The 24,662-nt window shown below is 47.2% G+C and overlaps 1 long non-coding RNA gene across 2 annotated transcripts; it reads left to right on the top strand.

The window, feature by feature from the left end:
- The first annotated feature begins 17,091 nt into the window (after window positions 1–17,091).
- Window positions 17,092–24,158, top strand: LOC140605424 (uncharacterized). 2 transcript variants are annotated; one of them, XR_012008085.1, is made up of 3 exons: window positions 17,092–17,227; window positions 21,772–21,975; window positions 22,665–24,158. It is a non-coding gene; the product is annotated as an uncharacterized lncRNA (long non-coding RNA). The 2 variants fall into 2 exon arrangements; XR_012008084.1 differs by having other exon boundaries at window positions 21,772–24,158.
- Window positions 24,159–24,662: the final 504 nt, after the last annotated feature.

The following is a 24,662-nucleotide window of genomic DNA, read 5'->3' as shown; positions in this document are numbered from 1 at the left end:
CATGAGCGGGGCACGCCGAGCGCTTCGCTGCCACACTGTCCGGCCTGGGCCCGAGCACCGTGCTCAGTCAAAGCCCCGCTCTGTCTCGGTAGCTCACCCATTATTTTCTCTTACCTGTTAATTTTTTTTAAGGAGGCTCCACGCCCAGCAGGGAGCCCCACGTGGAGTTTGAACTGACGGCCCTGAGATCACGACCTGCGCTTAGATCTAGACTCGGATGCTTAATGGACCGAGCCACCACGTGCCCCTTTATCTAATTTTAATAAGACTCTCATTTATATTATCAGGTCACCAAGTCTAGCTTCAAACATTTAAATATCTTTTAAAAACACAAGTAGCCGGAAGATAGGACGTAGGACTCGGATTTTTGTTTCTCCACGAGCAGAGAGGAAATCACTCTTTGTTTAGTGTTTTGGAGCTTTCAAAGTCATCCTTTTTCTTGTTTCTTTTCCTTTTGAAGGTAGGAGACTGCGCCGTCCTTGTATTTACGTCCAGACAAAACACAGTGTACAGCTCCCGTCCGTCGTGTGCTGGACTCTCCACCACAGCAGCTCACCCGGCTTCCGCACCAACACTGCCCTTTGCAAAGGAAAAACGGTTTTAGAAAATACATGTATGAACATGGAGGGTTCTGTGCGGTGGAGAAGACACGTCCTCGCCCCGCCTCAGCTTACCTCGTCTTTCCTACAAATGGGAACCCGGGGCCCAGAACCCAGGCCTACGTTGGGCTCAGCTTGTCCAGGGAGTGAGTGTGACGCCCGCTCTCTCTCCAGATGGGAGTTTCCTCCCGCACCAGCCAGCTCTGCAGTCGTCCTGCAGAATCGGGGACCCAGACCCCGGGGGCCCTTCCCCAGACGGCTCCCGGCGGCCCACGTCTGTGGTCACGGCCCCACGCTGGGTGCCCGAGCCCGATGGGGAGGGGGGCCAGGCGGCAGGGGGGAGCGGGTGCCAGCCCACCGGGAGGGGGAGGTGATGCCAGCCCGAGGAGGGAAGGGGGTGCCAGCCCAAGGAGCAGGCACAGAGCCCGCGGGGAGCGTGCAGGGTCACTCCACACCCGGCCGGGCCGCCGGGGCACTGTCGGCTGGCCGCCCCTCCCATCTCCCCAGGAGTCTCTCCACACGGAAATAAAGACACGGGCACATGGCATCAGGCCTCAAGAGTCCACAGATGAGGATCTCGTGCTGCCAGGTCTCCACCTTCCGCTTACTCTTCCAAATGCGTCATCCTTACCAGCGATGGTGTGTGAGCCCCAGACACAACCGTGTCCTCAGCTCCTGTTCTGCACACCTTGGCTCAAGGCCAGCGATCCAAGCCACTCTCTCCCCTGCGTTTCCTACACAGACTGTCCCCCAGGGCCTGGCTGGGGGAAGACCGACAGTCCCCCTGCCCTCTAGCCCAGGAGGGAAGGCACAGACGGTCTTATTAAGACCCAAATGCTCCTGCCTCTTTAAGAGCATGTGTAGGCTCCCCTGTGTGTGACTCCTCACCCCGTCCCATGGGGAGCTGTCCCCTCGACCGGCTCGGTCGTCGGCCTCTGACCGCCCGATGAGCCCTCCCGAGCAGGTGCGGGTCCCCGATGCCCCCGTCCTGGCATCGCCAGCAGCCCACACCTAGTCCGCGGTGGCCGGAGCCGGGGCCACACCTGCTGGGGCGGGTGCTCAGCTGCTTGTGCGCCCCATCCCGGGGCCCTCGGGGGGAGCTGATTGCCATGGGACGTGTCCCTGACATTCAGAAGGTCCATCCCCAGGCGTGCCTGTCCCTGCAGACTCGGGCGGGCTTCTGATGAACACTTGGGCCAGGAGAAGGTTCGCGGCCCACCACACACTCCTCGGGACCCCTGGGCCTCCTCGTCCTCGGGAGAGATGCGGAGCCTGGGGCGACGGCGGGCGAGCGCTCTTGGGGCCTGGCTGGTGGCCTCAATACGGGGAGCCCCTGTCTCTCGGGGGCCTGGGGCAGGGGGAGCGGGGAGGGGACGCAGTCACCTGTGTCGTGGCCGCCCCTCCCCGGGCTGCGATGTGACCCACGGAGCATGTTTCTGCCTAATTGCTGCCGACACGCAGTTAGACGCAGAGCTCTTTATAAATATCTTTGTTACATTCTACTCAAGGGGAAGGCTACAGGAGGCACTTGTTCTCAGAGTCCTTGGCTACCTGAACTGTGCAGGTGCTGGGAGACAGAGCCCAGGTCCGTGCGGCCGAAGTCCCGTTCCTTGAGGACTTCATGTTTTGCCCTGAAACGTCTTCTATTAACGTCTGGAATTTTGAGAAGCTGTCTGGGGAGACCGTGCTTAAAAATTTGCACTTATGTCAAGTGTGCACATCACAAAAAGAAAATATGAATAATAATAAGAAATAACAGGATGGGAGGACACTTTGGGAGGTGATGGATATGTTTACAGCACAGATTATGGCGATGGTTTCACGGGAGGCATTCATCCCCCAACTCAGCAAGTCGTAAACAGTAAATACACACGCTTTTTGTACGTCAGTCACACCTCGATGGAGTGCTTTTTAAGAGTCAGACCTCCTGGGACACCTGGGTGGCTCAGCGGTTAAGCGTCTGCCTTTGGCTCAGGTCCTGACCCCGGGGTCCTGGGATCGATTCCTGCTTCGGGCTCCCTGCATGGAGCCTGCTTCTCCCTCTGCCTGTGTCTCTGCCTCTCTCTCTCTGTGTGTCTTTCATGAATAAATAAATAAAATATTTTAAAAAATAAAATAAAATAAATAAAAGTCATACCTCTGCACATGCAGTGCAGAAACAGATGATGCAAAAAAAAGTTAGAATCTACTAAAGCACTTAGCACTTTTGAAAGTAGCACATTCCACAGTGATGTGGACAGTCACTAAAAATATATGTTTATTAAATATAAATATATTTAAAAATATGTTTCCAGGAATTACATTCCTGGAAATGTTCTTTCTTTTCTTTGTCTCCCAGCTTTACTGAGGTGTCGTTGGCACCTAGACACTGCATGGACCCGAGGGCTTGGACACACACATGCCTGTGAAAGACGTCTCACAGTCACACTCACTAAGACGCCCATCATCTCGGGCAGAGCCTTCCAGGCGGGCGGCGGGGAGCGTGTGGGTGGGTGGTTAGATCGCTGATGATCTGCGCCCTGAGCAAATTCCAAGGTTGCAACACAGACTCACCAGCTCTCGTCACCATGGCGTGCACCACGTCTCTGGGACTTTTCCATCAGACACCTGCAGGTATCTCGGTTGGCCGCGCTCTGACCCCTCGCGACCACCCTCCCCCCTGCTCCTGTGAGTTTGTCTCTCTCAGATTCCACATGTAAGTGAAATCGTGCAGTGTTTATCGGTGTCTGGGCTCTGACTTCACTTAATATAGGGTCTTTCTAAAGACACGCTTCTGGAACATACCATCTATCTGGCGCCTGCGCCTCGACGCCGTGGATTCTTGCCAACCTGGGATGAAATCCAACCTATGAGTGGACGCCGCTGTATCCACCTGCCTCGGCGTCTTCCGCGGGCCGGAGGAACGACGGTGTGAGCTTCTGATTGACTTTATCTTAAAGTACAGATGGTGTTCTTAGGACTGTGCCAATTTATGTTGACTATATTGATAATCATTTAGTTGTTGGCTACCATTGCCTAATCGTAAAAATAACACATGAAAAAGGAACGTCGCTTGAAATGTTAAGTAAAGAATGGATTATAGCTTATCCTTGGAGATGCCGTTTGAAGTGGTCACACACTTTATCTATTTGAAATGGGGTGTGAGACCATTGTTCAGCCAACACGAAACGTGTTGAGACCAAGAGAAAGATTAAGTCTCTTCTTCATGTTCAAACGACTAATCAGTAGGACAAAGTTTCAGTTACACAAGGCAAAGATCTCCAGCTCTGCTGGGCAACACTGCGCCTATCGCCAACAGAGCCGTGTGCCTCCAAATACCCAAAGATGACACATCTCGTGTCAAATTTCTCAACAAAATAGAATATTCTTTTTAAATATAGCATCTTGTTCTACCTTTGAAAATACTTAAGATCAAAAAAGAAAATACTTAAAATCTTCCAAGGCATGATATTTGCTTGATATTTGCTGACTGCGGACTTCCCTGTTGAACTACTTATTAGGGACTTTATGTCTTCTCGGATAACTCACATTTTATGGTGCCGGGTCCCTACCAACTTAATACAGGTATTGATCCCAGCTAATGGAACAATGCTGTAAAAGGATTCTTTCTTGTCCCTTTGAATGACTAGAAAATCCGATGAAAGAGTCAGATTCAAACTGTTCATTTCATATTTAGAATGATTCAGACTAATAGATCAAGTAAGTCATTCATTTTTTGTGATTAAGAAACTGATGCTCAGAATTCTGTGCCCCACAAGTGACACAACAGTAAACCTAGTGAGGGCATCCCCTGAGTACCCTTCGCCCAATGACTGCCCGTCGGTATTGTCAGCCTCCTCCAGAAAAACAGAACAACAGGATGCATCTAGAGAGAGGAACATAGAAGAGGACACTCACAGGAATTGGCTCACGCGGTTAGCAGGCAGGAAGTCCCACAGTCCCCATGTGTGACTGTGATGTGACTCGGTCTGATTCTGAAGGCCTGAGAATCTGCGCACAGTGGTGAGAGTCTCAGTTGGTGTCTCCAGGCCTGAAAACCAGAGGCTCTGATGTCTCAAGGCTGGAGATGGATGCTCCAAGTCAAACAGAAGGACTGAACTTGCCCTTCCCCTACCTTCTTGTTCTACGTATGGCCTGGGTGGACTGGATGATGCCCACATCGGAGGAGATGATCTGCTTTGCTCAGTTTGCTGAATCAAACACCTGTCTCTGCTGGAAACACCCTCACAGACACACCCAGACGTAATGTTTTACCAGCACTCTGGGCGTCTCTTAGCCCAGCCAAGTTGACACATAAAATTCACCATCACGCCCTGAAAATACATGAATCTGATCACGGGGGTAGCTTCTTCCAGGAGTGCCACACCACGTAGGGAGAGCAAGACGAAGAGAGAAAGAGCTCTCCCGAGGATGAGATGCAACATTTGGACTGGGGCGATGAGAGCACAGCCCTGGAGGCTCCTGGCAGGGAGAAATGAGGAGTTTCCAAGAGTTACTACATCGTAACCACACAACATGGCGACTGGGATGGAAGGGCACAGAGAACATCGACCATGTCATTTTCTCTCGCATGAGACATAGTGTCCAGTTATGTGGTGTATGTTAGCCTCTGAGCATTTTTGAAGAGAAATGGAACTTTAGAATTCACTCTATCCTCCTCCTAGGTCAAAATAGAGGAAGTTCTGTAGCTCCCGTGTCTCAGGGCACAAAGAATTGTTCAGACTTGAACTTATCTTGGACTCCAGAGTCCTAACCATGACACGACACCCCTAAAGTTGCTTTTCTGTCCCGTGTGTGGCACCTTACTGCCTGCTGGGCCTGTTGGCCTCCAAACTTGTTATAGCAAAAATTTTACTCAATTGATTTCTAAAGGGGCCTAAGGGCAAAATTTCCTATATACAGAGTAAAAGATCTAAAGAAATATTTTGGATTCTGGTTGCCCCTAACTGCTTCTCCATTTGTCACTCTTTGGAATATGTGGATTATAAAAATGTTTGCAATCATTTTTGCCTCCCTATGTTCATGCCCTTTGCAATATGACTTTGAAATCCCACCATCGAGATGTAGAGTTGACCTCCTCTACCCTTAAATTTGGGCTGGTCTTGCGACTTGTTTTGGCTAATACGAGGCTGAAGTGGTGATGAGCCATGTGGACTCTTCACCTTAGGAAGCCTTTTGTGGATCTGCTCTTTCTTAGAACCCTGCCCAGAAGCCGATAAACAAGCCAAAGCTACTCTGCTTGAGGAAGAAAGATGTAGTAGGGAAGGTACAACCACCCCAAGTGAGGCCACCCTGGGCCATCCAACCACCACCACCTGGTAGCTGACTGCAGGTGCTTGAGTGAACCCTGCTGAAACAGAAGAGCTTCCCGGCTGAGCCCAGCCCAAATGCTAACCCACAAAAATGTAAGTTTAACAAATGTTGTTAAGTCACAGCATTTTAGTTGATTTGTTATGCAGTGAGACTAACTGATACACCGCTCTTCTGAGTGCAAACCCTATTAATAGCCAGACTTCTGATGGCCTTGCTCAGATTGCTCACAGTCCTGCCTATGAAATCCTTTCTTTGTCCTCCCCAACTTTGTTCCAATTCTTGCTTGTTACAGCCAACTTTGTGCCTGGCTCTGCCCTGATGTTTTCCACTTCTCAGAATTCTCATATCTGCCTGCTTCTCTAATCCCTATTCAGGTTTCTGAAATTCAGCCAGATGACAAGAGACTTGCAGACTTCTCAGAAACTGAAAAGAAGACAAGTTGCCACATACCTGCCAGCGATGCAGCAGAGCCTCCCGGAGTGAACACACCTCGGCTGAGGGCACAACGTGCAAACACAGGTGAAGCATATTCAAAAGTCCAGCAGGGTAAGGGCACACGGATCATCCTAACGGTGGTCCTGAGTAATCATAGCTCAGCAAGGACAACTGCGCCTCCTAAGCCTGGGACTTTGTGGCAGAGGTACAAAGGCTGTGGGAGAGGCAGAGGCACTGAAGAGTTGCCGGGTAGTAAGTGAACAAAACCTTTATTTTCAGCTTCTTGAAGCAGTTTATTTTGTGTAAAGTACTTAGTGTTCCGTTGCTATTTTGTCTTAATATGAAAGTGGTAATTTGGCTACATTTACATGCTAGCATATAAACCGTGAATTTGTTTCACGTTGGGTCAGGCGGGTTCCATGTTATTCCATCATGTTCTGAACTTCTCAGTAGGGACAGAAGCATACATAGAAGGTGTGGAAGCTCAGATTCTTTTTTCTTTTCTTTAAAAGATTTTATTTATTCATTAGAGACACAGAGAGAGAAAGAGAGAGGCAGAGACACAGGCAGAGGGAGAAGCAGGCTCCATGCAGGGAGCCCGACGTGGGACTCGATCCCAGGTCTCCAGGATCATACCCTGGGCTGAAGGCAGGCGTGAAACCACTGAGCCACCCAGGGATCCCAAGAAGCTCAGATTCTAATGGAATGGATGGGGCTCACCTCAATCTGGCATCAGCAGGCAGCAAATAGCAAATAAAAACACACTACCTGGGAAACATGGCCAAAGATGCACCCAAGGATGGAAACTATTACCAGCCACCAAGCTAACCCAAACAATACCAGATTAGGTTATACACACATTTAATTACGTGGCCACAGAATTCCGTGACCTATATTTCTCTATTTTGATGGGCCACGTGGGTGTGGCAGAGAAGCATCCTTAACGTCGGGTTTTCCTGCGAGTGAGTCCACAGAGAACGAGGCCATGCCAGAGATGTGCCAAGGGTCAAACTCAGGTTAGCAAGTGAAAATGCAGCGCTGATTTGAGGGCGTTGGCAGACCATTGGATTTCCACAGATGGAAGATCAGTTGGGAAAGGGCTGGTGATTTAAAGAAATAGGAGACAAGGATTTTCCAAACAAATGCAGAAGATGGAGATAAGCCTTCGAAGGGAAGGAACATAAATGCCCGCAGTACCCTACAAAGTGCATCCTTCTGACTTCCGCAACACTGCTGAACGTATCTAAGTGGGTCGCAGTCTGTGTGACCTCCCATGAGCACCGGAAAGCTTTCCAAAGGGTTCATACCCTAGGTTTCTCCGAGTGAAAATTCCTAGTTGGCTTTATCTTATCAATTTTTGGAAAGAGGTTTGATCCCACGAACACTCCTGAAGCCTTTATTTCCACCTGTGGGCCATGAATTATCTGTCACAGCCCAAGGAAAGACCTGGGAGGAATGGACACGACTAGGAATGCGTATGGAAGACGGGACACACTGGGGTTCGAAGAGTTGGTGATTTCTCTCTGTCCCTAGACCCTCCAGTTCTGAGCAGGGAAGGTGGTACATGTGAGTCAGAAGGAGAAGTGGATTAATTCAATTATGTAGCAAAGTTTCTGTTCACTGCTTGTCCTTCAAGTTTGTATGAAGTGTCTCTGACCATTCAGAATATCTAAATTGTTAGTCATACTCTTATCTTTTTTGAGCTTTTCAATTTCTGCTGTTGACTATTAGGATGACTTTCAATGTTTTTCTGTCGCAAGTCTTTATGGGATTCAAGTACCTCTATCCGTGCATTTCTCTGATGAGGTCCTACACGCTTAGGTTCTGGCCTTTTAATCAGATGCACAGAATATGCATCATAATATATAGGTTGTATAATGAGGCAATTAGTTCTGATGGTCACTTAGGTCCTCTTGTCTCTAAAGCCCTGTGATCTGGATGATGGAATTGCGGAGTCTAAGAACAGAACAAAAAGCAACAGGACACAGTAAGTAGAGAGATTCAAAGTATTTTCTCTCATTCTGCACACCGTATAGTAATTTATATGCTGCCAGAGTAGCTCTATTCAAAGCATTGTCTGAGTCTGTGCCATAAATCACCTTTTGGAGTTATTTATACCCCCATCATAAATCTCTAAAAACCACCTTAATTGACAGCTATTAAAGATACATTATTCACGGGAGTTGTCAGGCCACAGGGAGATGTTTCATTTTACTAGATTATGGCTAAATTGACTTGACCAATTTTGATTTAGAGCTACTAAAAGCCAACAAAATTACCATTCCATCAAATTTTAAGATGCAAAGTAAAATTCTTTAATTTCAACAAATGAAACGTATCATGACTAACATCGCAACCATTAAAAGTTGATATTTGGGAAAAAAAACGAAGATATAAAGGATAACACAGTGTGTTTTGGAAATAGTGATTTTTGTAAGAACAAAAGAAGTAATTCTTCAGGGAAGGCACAGAATCTGTTTCAACCCCGCCCCGGCCCATTGACTGTGAGGCCCGTCGTTCTCTCGGGCTCCGAGGGGCAGAGAGGAGGCATTTTCTCCTGCAGAGATGCAGAGAGCAGCATCTTCATTAGCTCTGAAATTTGGGATAGAAGCAAAGAGCAAGTCACCTCACAACCTTCTGAAAGGGTTCCTTTGTTTTTTACCTTTCCCCGCAGTTCGCAGGAACCTTGTACGTACCCTCATTTGCCATCTCTGCAAAATCAAATCATTGTAATTGCCGCACCTATAAATGTTTCTCAGTCCTACATAAGGTACAATCCCCTACTAAAGGAAAAAAACAAAAAGCACACCCCTGAAAATCTTTCCGTAAGCCCTGGCTACAGAAAAATTGACTTCAGAGCACCTGGGGGCTCAGGTACGCGTTTGCCTTCGGCCCAGGTCATGATCCTGGGGTCTTGGGATCGAGCCCCAGGTCAGGCTCCCTGCTCAGCAAGGAGTCTGCTCCTCCCTCTCCTCCCCACTCGTGCTCTCTCTTGTTACCTCTCTCTGTCTCTCTGTCTCAAAATAAATAAATAAATCTTAAAAAAAAAAAAAAAAACTAAGGTTTTGGTCTTCGATTTTGAGTTATCACCACAAAAGGATATTGTTTTTTATTATCATGATAATAAACACATGCGAAGACTTCTCGTGGAAATCTCAGCCTCTCAAAGAGGCCTGGGGACCCAGATGACCCTACATACCTGAATTTGAGGATGAGGACTTACCTTTAACGTCAAAATGAGGTCTCCCTAAATGGAAGGGGAGAAAAAGACAAGCTTTTTAATTTTGAGAGAACGGGACTCAGAGACGTGTGACAAGAAGCCTGAACCAGGCGATGCCGCCTCATTCCTCCTGTGACTGCCCCTCGTCCCGCGCAGCCACCGTGAATGCGCCAGCCGGGGACAGCCCTCCTCGGAGTCTCGAGGCCACCTTGAGGGCCCCACCTGCTCGCCGGCTCCCCCAGGCCCTTCCCGGCCGACTGGCCCCTCTCACCCCCATCCGGGCCCACCCACGACGGCTGCTCCCACAGGTGCTCTTGGCACCTCATCCTCGATGGCGCTGGGTCTGCTGCAGCCACGCTGGAGCTGCAAGTCCCGACATCCCCGCATCAGGACGCGGGCCTGTGCACCCTCCGCCCCTCGAGGCCTCCGGGGGGTCGGGAAGGCGCCAAGGGCGCGAGGCCGGGTCAAGGTGCAGGATACACTGTGTCCCCGCAAAATCCATAGGCTGAAAGCTCACAACGTGACCGTATTTAAAGGTAAGTCTTTACAGAGGTGGTTACGTCAAATGGAGCCTCGTAGGAAGGGCCTCACCCAGGAGTCTGCCGCGACATAGAGGCCACCGTAGGCTTCGTGAGGTCACGACTGGATCCACTTAGGATCTGGGAAGGACGTAAAGTCTGCTTTTTTTTTACTCCAGAAATACTCTATCAACTCCCCGAGGGCAGGACCATCAGCTGTCACGTGTCACAGATGCTCGAGCCCTGGCCGAGGGGCCCCCGCAGCCCTGGGCTCAGCGCCACCTCGCCAAGAGCGCCCGCTGGCCACCGCTCCTTTCTTCAGCCACGCTCCGTGAGCCTAAACTTTCCACCCACTGTCAACTGTGCGTTTTAAGTTCGAGCTTTTGGATATATTCAACTGGAAATTCTATTTGTGGTGGTTTCACATCGCTCCGGACCAAGTCGGTTGCAGGTACCTCAGGAGACCTGGAAAAGTGTAGATTCTGCGACCCGCTATCAAAACCCTGACTCATGGGTCTGGGGTGGAGGCTTCCCAGTAGTCGGTTTAATTCTGTAAGTGATAATCCCATATTTGCTAATTTTTGCCATTTCACAAACGCGTGAAAATACTAAAATCGCATGAGGTTTGTATCTACTGATATTGCATGTCGACATATTAGAGAAAACCCAAACCACAGAGGCATAAATATCTATGGAAAGGTTTATTTTTATCACATATCAGGAAGTCTGGGGGGAGGGCATTTGGGGCTGCTGCTGCCGCTGCAGAGTGTGACCCATTTCTGAGAGCGCCTTGTGTCCTATCCCCACTGCCTCTTTCACACTCAGATTTCATTCTCACGGTCCCAACAAGGCTGCTGCACTGCCAGACATCACGTCTGTATTCCCAGCCGAGACAAAGAGACGGGACTGAGGGCAAGGATGAGTAGGTCATCTACATTTGTTCCTTTAAAGAAATATTTTCACCTGTCTGTGTGTGTCCCTCATGAATAAATAAATAAATAAATAAATAAATAAATAAATAAATAAATCTTGATGACAAATTGGGGAAAAAATTTTTTAAAATTAAATAAAAAAATTTTTAAAAATTGAAAAATATTTTCTAGAAAACTCACATGGTAGTTACATCTCATCTGTCAGAACGATGTCAAATGGTGATGTCGATAAAAAAAATAGAAGCTAGGAAATCATATGGTAAACTTAAACAAAAATTTGGTTTCTGTAATTCAGGAAAAAGAGGAGCATGGTTGTGGGGTGGGCAAATAATATTTGGTCTTGAAAGCGGTACAGTTTCTGGAAATGCCCGGGGCTGACTCTACCGTGGACAAAATACCGCACGCCGGCCCTGCAGGGAGAGGGGCAGCCATCTACGGCCTTGTGTTGCACAGAAGGAGGTGCCGTCTGGTCTGGATATCGCTCAGAGCTCTTTCCAAAATAAACAGACGACTTTCCCTTGGTACCTCTTTCCCGGCCCCCACTGTCAGATAATCTCTATGAGGCATCAGAGGGACACAGGAATGACACAGAACCCGTCACAGGAGCCAGACCCAGGAAAAGTGGGAGGGAGGATGCTGACTCCTCCGAATCTGGAGTCTATCGGTCAAAAGCTGCCGTTAAATAGATTCATTCGACTGCTCACGTGATGCAAGATCAGAAGAGGAATTGTGAGACGTGTGCAGAGCCCACGGTGCAGAGGAGTACACCGGCTCGACTATAAAAATTGTTACGGTAGAAGTTCCCTGAGCACCTTGAGGCCTGTGACTCATGAGTAAATTCACACGGGGTCAGTGGGCACCAGCTATTGTCATAGACCTGCAGTGACAAGGTGCCACCTCCGGCCCGATGGCGATGCTGGACAGTGGGCCGCCCTCCTCCTGGTAATCTGACCTCGCAGTACCTTGATGTGGCCCCGTAATCACGTGTCGGCACACTTCCCACCCCTAGATTTGTCTAATTATGAGTGTTGAGATGTGAGTTATGATCAGCTCATCTCCACGGAGAGCCAGCTGCATGGTGGAGAAGACTTCTTGCCCACCTGGCAGGCCTCGGGCGAGCCTTCAACACCTCGGGGGGGACAAGGACTTCGAAAGTCAGCTTGGAAATCTTTCCTTCCTCCAAACAAACTGAAACACTGGCCCTATTAGGCAGTGAGGAGTCTCAGGCGGCTCCTGTCAGAGGGACAAAGGACACACCATCACCGCAGCTCCACGGATCCCAAGGAAGCACGAGTCAAACTTCTGAAAAACAGGTTAGAACAGGGAAAGAAACCCTACGATTTATTTACCAATATTCCTTCCTTTTGGCAAAAATAAATCAATCACGGGCCATCTCAGTCGTTGTTTGCGTTCCTCAGAAAGTTCTCGGCAAACGAGGCTCCGCAATGAGTCTCCTCTACTCCATCCTGATGCTCCCCAGCCTACGTGCCGCTAACAGGTAGGGCCCGAGGGACGAACCGCCAGGTCGTCGTTGGCAGTGCCCGTGGGGAGTGTCCACGTGGGGGCCGCTGTCATTAGCGCCCCAGGAGGAGGCCGGGCCCCTGTGGCATGAGGCCTGTAGATCGGGGCTCCGAGGGCTCGGGCAGCACGTGTGCGGGGCCCTGGGCTCCGGCTCACAGGCCCTACAGGCCGGCCCTGCGTGGCTGCCTTCAGCCCTGGTCCTTTAGGAGAACAAGGAGTGGATCTCCCCGACGACCCCCGAGCGTCACTGCCGCGATGGCAGCCAGGGCGCTTTTCAGTGCCCGAGGAAAACTAAACACATACGCAACCACCAACTCTGCAAATATTCGATCTAACCTGGGGCTTTTATTTTCGTTCTGATCTTCTTTGGTCAAAGAAAGCTTTGTTTGAATCTAGAAAATACATCGACTCATCTTGTATAATTCTCTTTTGTATCCACACTGCTCCTCGGAGACCTTGCGGAGGGCTCTCGTTTTAGCGTAGACTGTGACCCACGACCCCCAAGCTTACAGGTGTAGCCCGGTCTGCTTATAACTTCCCTAGACTTTCAAGCTTCTCGTCCCTCATGATTTTACTCCAACTGCCTGCTTGACAGTTTATTTGGATATCTGACAAGTATCTAAAAATTAATATTTGGAAAGTTGATTCTTTTCCCCAAAACTCTCTTGTGCCTATAATGGACTCTCAGCTCATCCTCTGCTAGTAATTCTCAGATAATTGAACACTGTCCTCTTCACTTTCAAAGAGCCACAGCTGTCCATAACCAAGTACTTTGAAAAGTTAGAAAACCCACTTAAGATTACAGAATGTAGAATCTTGCAGTTATTATTCTATTTATTTTGTAAATAATGCCTACTTAAAATTCAAACGCTATGTTCTTGTTGGGCTTCACATTTGATGCAGCAAATGTTCTGTAGCATTTCCTGAGCCTCCGGGGAGATCTGAAGCTCGGGCACAGATTAGAGCAACAAGAACTTCCAGCACTTCATAGAAAACAATATATAAAGCAGAAACGAGACAGCGGTTTTCTGAAAATAGGCGTTAACCACCTGGATAAGTTTCCAAACTTTTCTAGTAAAAGCAAAAGCAATTCCCTGTATCATTATTGCTAAAAAATGAAAAAGAGAAACCAAGCAAAGCTTTGTTCTAATTCCCAGACTTCTTTCACTTGTAACTCAGAAAATGCACAACAGACTTCATATTTAGGTTTCATTAAAAACCCTTCTTTGTTTGGTCCCCAGTGCAAGCTTTTAAAAACAGTGTTGAGACAGAAGAAATGATAAAGTTCTCTATTATACAATATTAGAGAAAAGTTTCAATGGGTAGGTTACTTTTCCTAATTACATTCAAAGCAAGAGCATAATAATTTATTCACACGTTAGGGAATGGGGTTGTGATAGCATTTGGTAAAGCTGAGCTAATTAGCTTCCCCAAAAAGGTCAAAATAGGAACACTTTTATCACATTTCTCTGACCTTTCTGACATCCCAGGATTTTCCAACCATCAAATTAGAGCCATGGCAGTTAAAACGTGTAATTAAGCTGTAATTCCTTTTTAGTGGAGAGAGCACATGTCTACTCACTCCTTTTATCCGTGTGCTTTCCTTTAAAGCCATCCCTTTAAGCCAATTCAGAGAAACAGTCATTTTGTTGGGGAATTTATTTTCTCATAGAAAGGGGTATTAGACAAATTGTGAAGGTGGCATTACTATTGATTTAATTGCTAAGCAGCAACCTGCTGGTCCATGCACCTGTGCAGAATCAAAACATTGGAGGCTATACCAAGAGTGACCCAGAGCATATTTAACAATTTTAAGCATATGATCAACATCTTCAGAATTAACTCCATCAGGCATCAACCTGCACAGTGATCGAGGGCATTGTTGTGAATAGTGGGGGCTGTTGGCTCCCTGGAAAGAGAGTGTGCACACTGGAATGTTTTTCCTTTGATTTTTAGGCAGGTATAACATTGATCAAGTGCACAAGGCTTGAGTGTAAAAATCAACATATTTTTATGAATGTTCACTCCCATGGAACCAGCACCACGATCAAGATAAAGACCATTTCTACTATTTGTACTACTACCTTCGCCAACAAAAGACTCCTTTTTGTCCCAAACTGGACATACTTCTGTCTGAATTGAGGGTGAGCACTACTCTCATATCTATCCACACTCTTTAATTTTGCCAGTGTTTGAACTCTGAGAAATAGAGTCAGACATGTACACCGTGCTCGGCATCTTTTGTTCACCATAATGTGTTTGAGCTCCATCACCTGGATGCATGTGGCAGCGGTTGCCTTCTTTCTTTTGCAGTGAAGTAGTTCACTATGAGAACATCCCAAAATTAATTCATCCATTCTCTAGCTGATGGACATTTGGGTTTCTTACAGCTTTGGGCTATTATGAATAAAGCTGCTGTTGACATAGCGTCTTTTGGTGAATATGAACATCTATTTCTGTCAGGTATTTACCTAGCAGTGGAAACACTGGGTATTAAGATGCTGACAAACTTAATTTTAGTAGATATTACCAGTTTTTCAAAGGTGTGAATCAGTGATGTGTCTTCCCAACACATGGGAGTTCTGGTTAGAGATAGTACCTAGAGCTAAACATGAGAAGAAGAGCTGTATGAGAAAATATTGAAACAGGCAGGTTTTCTAAGTGATACCAACCCCTAGGATGCCTGCATGGCTCAGTGGTTGAGCATCTGCCTTCAGTTCAAGTCGTGACCCCAGGGTCCTGGGATCCAGTCCCACATCGGGCTCCCCACAGGGAGCCTGCTTCTCTCTCTGTCTATATCTCTGCTTCTCACTCTGTGTCTCTCATGAATAAATAAATAAAATATTTTTTAAAAATGATACTACCGGGATCCCTGGGTGGCGCAGCGGTTTGGCGCCTGCCTTTGGCCCAGGGCGTGATCCTGGAGACCTGGGATCAAATCCCACATCGGGCTCCCGGCACGGAGCCTGCTTCTCCCTCTGCCTGTGTCTCTGCCTCTCTCTCTCTCTCTCTGTGTGACTATCATAAATAAATAAAAATTTTAAAAAATGATACTACCTACTAATCATAAGGGAAAAATTGATAATTGGATTATTTGATCATTAAAGTTAAGAATTTCTGCTTATCAAGAAATACAACAAAAAGAATGACACGACAAAAGCCAGAATCGGAGAAAAGTCTTGCAATCTATCTAATAAATGACTTGTATCCTAAATATATGAATAACCCCTACAAATTAATAAGAGAAAGAATAAACAACCCAATTAAAAATGGGCACAAAGCTTGAACAGGCACTTCCCAAATGATGCTGTCCAAATATGGCTAACACATCACCAAATTTCTCAGAGCTATTCGTCGTGAAGTAAATGCAAATTAAAACATAAAAAAACATAACCCCATCAGAATGACAAAACTTACATGGCTGACAATTTCCTGTGTTACTTAGGTATGGAAGTTTACTTTTTTATTTTTCCCTTCATGAGGATAGGTTTAAATGCATTCAGCCACAACTTGCCTCTGTCCCTTTTGACCTACAACATTCCCTAGTTAGAGAGCTAAGTGTGGAAATGCTACAGTTTACACTCCTTGGTGTAACCAACCTGAATGGGAACTGGCTCTATGTTACAGGCACAATCAAAGGGCTAGTGAGGACTTTGGGCACATTGATATCATGACACTAACCAACTAATCCACTAAAAAACTACTGAGCAATAAACATCCAAAAAAGATAGCTAACAAGTTTAAATGTCTATCCATTTGGCTTTACTATGATTGTTAAAAAAGGGATCTTTATAAACTTCAAAACTATAAATACCATGTAATCAAAATGCCTATCTGATACCTTAATCCATTTTACAACAATCCAACCACGTGTTAACGCGGCCTACGCTGGAATGTGCCCAGCGGAGGAGATGCCATCTTCTGAGACAGTGCATTCCTTCTTTGGCCAGTTCAGACTCTTTCAAAGACTTGCTAAGAAAAATATATGCCCCCTGGTAATTCCTACCAGTTGGCTTATGTTTTACTTACCAGGCCACACAAATCCATCATGTCTGCCTTTGCAACAGTATTTACCATCTTTGTGTAAATAGCTATCAATTGCTCACTAGCACATCTATATTTTAAAACTTAATAGTAATTTACTGTCCCAATGGAAGCTAAATCACCTTCAAGAATATTAATATTTTGAACAAAATATACCATGCATGACATCCAATTGTCCTTTGCAACTCTAGGAAAGTGCTGGACTTTTTGTTTTATTTTCCATATGTGTGATCTTTATCCACACCCAGGGATATTGAAAAGTAAGTCCTGGGATGATTGCCCTGATTAACACAGAGGCCTTGAGGCCGAGGTAAGTCAGCAGCAATTGAGTTACCAGGAAGCACAGAGCAACAAAAACAAGGTCATTTCACTCTAAATGTCTCCATATGGTGCCAACTCTACCAAGGAGCTATTTCTTAACAGAATGTTTTCCTGTAAGCTTCAGGAGGCGTCCTACTTCAGATGGTTATAAAAACAGCAACAGACCTTACTTGATGACGTTAATTGAGCTGAACTCAGAACAAACATGAGGAAGGAAGGACCAGAATGGTGGGGATGGATCAGAGCAGCATGCAAGGCTGTGTGAGGATTGCACGGAAGGGAAAGGAGCCAGGAGCTGCAGGACTTCCCTACTGTCTGACTCCGGTGAGTACCACACCCTCACTATTTCTGATACATTTGCATCCACAACCAAACCGCAAGTTCTGTAGCTATAGAGGATGTGTGGATAGTGATCCTCCTCCTATCCGGCTGTTGTGTGGCCTCACAAAATGACTCCATCGCCTGGCTCTGTCCTTGAAGATAACCTGCTCATTGTACTGGCCTCACCAGGTATCGGGCAGCAAAGACCAACTGGCGTCCAGCATTTCCATTCAAGACCAGCTGCTCTAGCAGGGACACTGCCCAAGGGTCCATCACTAGACCCGTTGCCTAAATACTGCTGTTGTCTCCAGCCCTGAAACACTCTCCCCGAAGCTAACGATGCACTTGGACTTGTGTCTTAGCAAGCCAGCCTGACTTTCTGTTCTTCACTTGGCCAAGTCATCTCCTTATTAACCTACCAAGTTCTGTCTTGGTGAATAGTCACAGAACTCATTCCTAGGGCTAAGTCTGGAAATAGAAGTTTTCCAGCAATAGTTTCAACTTTCTGCCCTCTCCTACATTTGATCAAATTCTCCCCATTTCAGTTTTGAGTTTGTATTGCAGAATGAACTAGTTTACCCTAAGCCAAAGCCCCACCCCCCCACACGTTTCCCCATGTGACATCATTGCATCATGTTTATTTGAGAGGTTATTGGTGGTCTTTGTATACGGTATTGGCAAGTGTGCAACAGATTATCTGTAAATCCTCTAAATTAGGTAAGTAATATTGTTGAATACTACATTGATTATTTTCCTTCAGCTCTGTGTTTCTAAGATCAGCTCTCATTGCTGTACACACATACAGTCCATTGCCTCTAACTGTTGCTTAGCATGGATTCATCATATTATCACAGTCTGATTTCAAGTGATGAAGGTGTCCATTATCCTTGATTCCCTATCATCCTGAATAATGCTGCAAACAACATCCATATATGTGCTTCCTTATGGCCTGGGTGACAATGCAGAAAAAGTATTGGACAAATTCTGACACCATTCAAGATTAAAAAATGGATTCACAAAAAAAAATAAAAATTAAAAAAATTTAAAAAAATTAAAAATGGATTCAGGAGCTAGGAATATAGGGAAAATACTTCAGCTTGATAAAGAACATCCATAAAAAAAAGAGAGAGAGAGAGAGACAAGAAACTACCACTAATACCATACTTAATGGTGAAAGATTGAATAGTTCCTTCCTGATACTGTGACCAAGGCACAGATGTCTGTTATCATCATTCATGTTAAATACTAGGAGTCCTAGTCATTGCAATAAGGCAAGAAAAGGAAATAAAAGGTCCACAGGTTAAAAGGGAATAAATAAAGCTACTGTTATTTGTAGATGACATGATTGCATACAAAGGAAATTCTAATAAATCTAAAAGAAGAAGAAGAAGAAGAAGAAGAAGAAGAAGAAGAAGAAGAAGAAGAAGAAAAAGAAGTGAAAAAAATTTAGACTGAGTAAGAAAGTGCTACAAGGTTGCAGGATACAAAATCAACACACAAAAATAAATTGCAGTTTTACATACTAACAATAAACATGGAGAAACCAAAATTAAAAACACAACACCATTTATGATCATTCCAAAGGGAATAAATTCTTAAGCAAAAACATAACAAAACAGGTAAGGTTATAATTACAAAATGGTGATAAAAAATTAAAAAGGCATAAATAAATGCTAAGATGTATTGTGTGTAGATGGGAAGAATCAACAGATTAAGATGACAGGTTTCCCCATTGATCTATAGGTTAATGAAATCCCTATCAAAATACCGATTTTTTTTTTTTTTTGCAGACATAGACAATATTGATCTAAAATGTATATGGAGGGATCCCTGGGTGGTGCAGCGGTTGGCGCCTGCCTTTGGCCCAGGGCGCGATCCTGGAGACCCGGGATCGAATCCCACGTCGGGCTTCCTGCATGGAGCCTGCTTCTCCCTCTGCCTGTGTCTCTGCCTCTCTCTCTCTCTCTCTGTGTGTGACTGTCATAAATAAATAAAAATTTTAAAATAAATAAATAAATAAAATGTATATGGAAAATCACAGGCCCCGTGATGATGAAGAAGAATACAGTGGGAGAATGGCCATGCCCGCTAGTATGGCTACAGCAGTGGAGAGAGCCTGCTGGCAAAGGGATGGACCCACCGAACAACAGAACAGAGAACCCAGAAACAGACCCACACACATCGGCTCCACCCATCTGCCACAAAGGTGCAAAAGCCACTTCGTGGAATTCACTTCAATAAAAGGACAGATTTTTCAGTAAAGGGTGCTATGGACATACAGAAGCAAAACAGTGAGCCTCAGCCTAAACCTCACGCCCCATTTAAAAATTAATTTGAAATTGATTATGGGTTTAGTATGAAATCAAAACTGTAAAACTTTTAGAGGGAGAAACAGGAGGAAATCTCTAGGAGTAGACAGTGTCGATGTCACACGGGTTCACGTCTCTGCTCCGTAGGGTCATAAATACATCTCCAGGATGTGTCTTGATGCAGCAAAATTTCTGAGGCTTTGTAATCTGAAAATACGTACTTTTATTCCCGTGGGTGAATAATCATTTGTTGGATGAAATTTGATCTTGAAGATTCTAAGCTGAATTCTTAGAAATATTCTCTAGGGACGTCTTCTCCCCAGCGCGTCTAGTGAGGACACTGCCATCAGTCTGGGATCCACCCCTTGGGGTCTGCCCGCACCTGTCGTCGGGAGCCTCACCTGGCAGGACTCTCGCGCTGCCCAGGGCCTCAGGCGCAGAGACGAGCTCTGGGGCCGCGGCTCCCATCCGTGAAGGAGCGGGCAGGAGAGCCGCTCGGGAGAGGGCACAGAGCAAAATGCAAACACAAATTCCTTCAAACTCTCCCCCATTCCAACCAGTGCAAAACAGACTCCATTACAGCCAGAGCTTTCTGTCTCTAATTTCTTGGTAGCTTCCTGGCATCCCTGGGCTTTCTTTCCCACTGATTGCTACTTCCAGTTTGATTTTGAGGGACCTCGAGGCACTGTGCCACTTTTTCAGGATCCATCAGCCAATGATTTTCCTTATTTTGTGTTAAAATATTGGGTGTGGAGCAAAGTATTTCATTTCTGTGCAGACAGAGTCTGGAAAGAGACTTAATTTGCTCTATATTTTGAGGATTATTACCAATCTAGGTAGCTCCTTTGATCAAAAACATTGTCAGCAACCATTTGTAAGCCTCTACTGCATTTGCCTCGAGGGTTCACTGATTAGGACGTAGAGACCCAGACTTCACATCCCTTAAGGTAATACATCTTATTTATAATAATAGATCTTATAATCATTTTCAAAATAAATTTGCATGCATAGAATTAACGCCACCTTTACTCTTAAATTCCCATCAATGTTATTGGCAGAGGGAAATGTATTTCATCTCAGTTAATACTCACATTTGCAAAAAATAAATAAATAAATAAGGTTGACAAAATTAAGCAAGTTATTTTGTATGCGTTGATGCCATAGGTGGCACGATACAGTGAGATAATCGAGGTCCCTCAAAATGATAGAAGTCTCAAATACGTCCTCAGAATAATGGAAATCAGATAATGCTGTTCATCACCAGCCCTGTTTCGAAGAATTCAAGTGATCGTAGCCACATTGTAGTAGACATTGACCCAGAATGTTGACTGATTTTTTTTTAAGTTTTGAGGATTTGGGGGTGCACAGGGGGAGTCTGCAGATGGGCCCCTGTGCCAGTCGGGGCAGGTGCCGCTCATCCCTGCCCGGGACACCGCCTGCTCCGCTAGGCTCAGCCGCGACGCACCGACTGCTGAGCAAAGGGCTTCTTCAGGCTCCTGAATCCTCACTTTTAAAATGGAAATGCGCGCTCTCCTCTCTCAGCCTGGCACTGCGGCGGCACACTTAGGCCTTCTCGGCTCCATACGCCTTCGTGTCAGGAAACCCTGAGACTCGGGAATCCGCACGGAGATCTCCTCCAGCTGCCCCTCCAGCATATGCAGATAGTCTCTTCCAATATATCAAGAAAAATGTTTCTTAAACAGATTGAGATGAGCCAATTATCCAGTTTTTTTTTCTTCTGTAGAGAAATTCAGCAATTTTATCCAACATTCACAGTGATTCGGCCTAAGTATCTTCAAAATCCCGGTCCCTTCTAACTGAAGAGACACTTTTGTATAAGATACATTCTTAATGAGCAAAACTAATTTAAAAATTCACTCCATCCACGGGTCTATTTTCCCAGATAAAAGCAATTACCTTTGTTACCCTTCAGAGGCTGCTTTTCTTCTTTTTAATTCACCGTTTATTTCCTGTATAATTCAATATTAAACATTGTTTAGCTGGCAGGAATATTTAATACGAAACTTTATTATCTTGCTTCTCTGGTAAGACATTCCTTAATTCAATTCCAGAACAATTAAAGAAAAAAATTCCCCATCTTAAAATTGCTTTATTTGTTTTTATTTTTGGCTTTCATATGGCTCTTCCTTCTCCTTGGCCATCCCCCTGGCTTATCTGGGAGTTGACGCTCAGCAAATGTGTCACTGGTGTGACCTTCTTTGTTTTCTGAATTCCCAGCCCTGGAGTGTCGACAGCACCTCCCCACTGAGGAAGTGAACTTCCCACCGAGGAGGAGGCAGGAGCGGCAATGACAGCGGCTCCGGAGACTAAGGGGATGGAGCTGTCAGCCACGGGAAGCCTGGGGACCCGAATTTGCAGGTCAAACATCTGGGCTTTGGAGAATCAGTCAACCTAGGATGGCCAAAGAGCACAGATGGAACCGTAAGGACACGGGGGCGGGCAGCGGCCCCGGAATGACCGGGCATGAGCCCCGGGTGGCAGAGGGGGTCTCCAGGGGGAAAGCAGCCGGAGGGACCCAGCACCTCCGTGCAGTAGCCGGGCCTCCGGAGGACTCACCAGGGGGTCTACTCGGATGCAAGTCCAAGATGATCACCGGGCACCTGCAGGGGCCCAGGGCACAGCCGCAGGCTGCCCTTCGGGGTGACCCGACCGTCACCATGAGGCTCGTGCACTAGCAGAGGTCACTCTAGGAAGAGCCACGTGGGCCCATTGGAGTGAGACACAGGAAAGGAACTTCTACCTGAATTCCTGGCCGAGGAGGGGAGCAGGGAGGGCTGCAGGCATGAGGTGCTTCAGTCAGGCTCCTACACTGGCAGGTAAAGCGGTGGAAATGAGAGCTAGAATTTGCTTCTAAATACATATGAGTATATAATATGACTTCATATGACGTGACATCACTATAATGCAGTGTGACATAATGTATTATTTTATTATATCTACATATTAAGTAATAAGATAATGTATGTACACACGTAACACATTTACATATGTAATATTTAAGGTTGCCCTTCTACAGATAGAAAGTTTGGGAAGAAGATGTTTTACCTATCCAAGATCATAAAAGCCCACAATATCCCAGCAGCGCGTGTTTTTCATTATGTTTAATATAGTCTAGGGCGGTTGGACGACGTCCGTGCCCCCACCTCCCAAAAGCTGTCGTACTGTCTTGCGTACGGATTGTGCTCATCTCAGCTGGAGTAGCCACGACCGCGGAGGTAAACTGAGCGCATTTCCTTTACTCAGCCAGCCCAGGAACCTAATGATAGTATTAACTAAGCCACTAGCATGAGCCATCGGTGATACTCTGTAGGGTCGGCGGGGGAGACGCAGAGACCCCAGCGGGTCGTGGAGCATAGGAATAGTCCTTGAACCAGAGGCCGGGGCGACAGTTCGCCCGCTCTCGGGCCCCCCAGCAGCGAGCCATCCGGGCCTGATGCCTTGTCTACACCCCAGTCCCGACCCCCCTGCCCCCAGCTCAGCGCCGGGGCCCCCACCTGCACCCAGAAGGCAGTGGGCAGAGGGAGCCCTGAGCACCAGCAGGTGCCCCTGGTGACTGACCGGGGTGTGACCAAGGGGTAGCAGCAGGTGGGAGCCAGAGACGCAGGGGCACAGACCCAGGGGTGCCCTGTGGCAGATGCTGGGGCCCGAGCCCCACCCACACTGGCCGCGGCTTTTTAAAAATTGATTTTAAATCAATTTAAATCTCCCCCTCCTGGGGGAGGACCTGCGCTGCGTGGCCCACGGCGGAAGGCCTATAGGCCAAGGCCGCGGCACGGGTCCTCCCCCAGGAAGGGAGGAGGCAGGAGGACAGAAGGACCCCGGGGCTGCTCAGGAGAGAGCCCAGCTGCCAAGTTCACTCGCTCCAGGCGGTGCTCCTGACCCTTAGCCGATGACACGGACCCAACCTGTCATTTGGGGCCCCACCACGACCAAGGAGCTCAGGCATCAGGTCTTCCGTGTGCGGCTGGATGTTTGGGAGACAAGAACCCGCCCGGTGACCGCCTTTCCTCCCCGGCTTCCTCGGACCTGGTGCCGGTGCTGGGCCACCTGCGGGTACCCTGCACCCCGCCGCAGGCGTCACCAGGCCCCGTCCTTGCCCAGGATGAGAGAAGGGGGCTCGGAGCAGAGCCCCTGAGAACGCGAGGAGGGAGGAGCACGAGGCAGGTGCGGGCAGCCCTCGGCCCGGGACATCCCTGGAGAGGGTCCCTGGGGCCACTCGACGCCGAGAGGACAGGGCCAGACATGGGGTGACTCCCCGCCCGGGCCTTGCGCTCCGCGACCCCGCAGACCCTCAGCTCCAACTGTCCCGCGCCCTGGGGCCTGTGGCCTGGAGTCCCATCTCCCCACATGGTCCATTACGCGGCCCGTGTCCCCCCGATCGACGACATCCCCAAGGTGAACTCAGGACACAAGCTCCTTCCGTGCACATCTCTGCCCAGCGCGTCGGCCGGGTCTGCGGCTGCCCGCGCGCCCCTGCGCACCTGACCGCCCCTGCTTAGTGGGGGGTCTGCTCCTCCCTTGGCCCCTGTCCCTGCCCTCCACTCGTGTACTCTCTCGCTGTCTCTCTCACTAATCAATAAATAAAATCTTTTTAAAAATGGAAATGCCATATGGTCCAGTAATTCCACAATTCCACTTCTTTACTTCCCCCACAACTCCACTACTAGGTATTTACCCAAAGAAAATAAAGAAACTAATTCAAAGGAGCACCTGCATCCCCGTGTTTATAGCAGCATTATCGACAATAGCCAAATTATGGAAAGTGCCCAAAAACCCATCAGCTGATGAATGGATAAAGAAGATGTGGTCTATATACAAAATGGAATATTACTCATCCATCAAAAAGAGTGAAACCTTGCCATTTACAACAGTGTGGGTGGAGCTAGAGGGTATAATGCTGCGTGAAGTAAGTCCGTCAGAGAGAAGTAGGGGATACCATGTGTCTGAACGGCTTTCCTTTCCTGCTGGCAGGCGTCGACTGAAGCCCAACTGCATTCCCAGCTTTTCCTGATTAATGAGTTCATCTAGGTTTGATCATTTCCAACCAAAAATGGCCCAAATACTATCGATCCGTAATATATACACAGAGCAACTTATTGTCAAAATTG

Source organism: Canis lupus, chromosome 15, assembly GCF_048164855.1.
Source record: "Canis lupus baileyi chromosome 15, mCanLup2.hap1, whole genome shotgun sequence".
In the NCBI taxonomy this organism is placed as follows: Eukaryota; Metazoa; Chordata; class Mammalia; order Carnivora; family Canidae; genus Canis; species Canis lupus.
The sequence above is the reverse complement of the archived record's forward strand: the minus strand, read 5'-3'. Positions and strand labels throughout refer to the sequence as shown.